General features: G+C 34.2%; 1 protein-coding gene across 1 annotated transcript in view; it reads right to left on the bottom strand.

Moving 5' to 3' along the window:
- The window catches only part of LOC119587949 (probable actin-related protein 2/3 complex subunit 2), a gene marked incomplete in the record, with an annotated part of 15359 nt that overhangs the window by 518 nt on the left and 14578 nt on the right, over positions 1-263 (bottom strand). The window contains 1 exon segment of the mRNA XM_037936660.1: positions 1-263.

The raw sequence follows: 263 nt of genomic DNA, 5'->3' as shown, positions 1-263 counted from the left end.
TTCTCCTTGATACCTTTTCTATCTGTCAGGCAATTGCATTACAGAGGCGCTGGTCTAATCTTTCTCAAAGGGGGGTAAGTGAAAACATAAGGGGGAAAAAAAGAGAAAAAACTAAATAAAATCCTTACATAAGAAAAGGAAAACCAAGGCTCTGTCATTGCACTGGACTAAGTTACACTACAACAATAACAAAAAAACTATTATGACAAACATTCATCACAGGGTTTATTTTAATACTATTATCCCCTTTTTTTCTCTGGTAT

This window comes from Penaeus monodon, chromosome 23, assembly GCF_015228065.2.
Source record: "Penaeus monodon isolate SGIC_2016 chromosome 23, NSTDA_Pmon_1, whole genome shotgun sequence".
In the NCBI taxonomy this organism is placed as follows: Eukaryota; Metazoa; Arthropoda; class Malacostraca; order Decapoda; family Penaeidae; genus Penaeus; species Penaeus monodon.
Note: the sequence above shows the minus strand (reverse complement) of the source record. Positions and strands in the feature narration are given on the sequence as shown.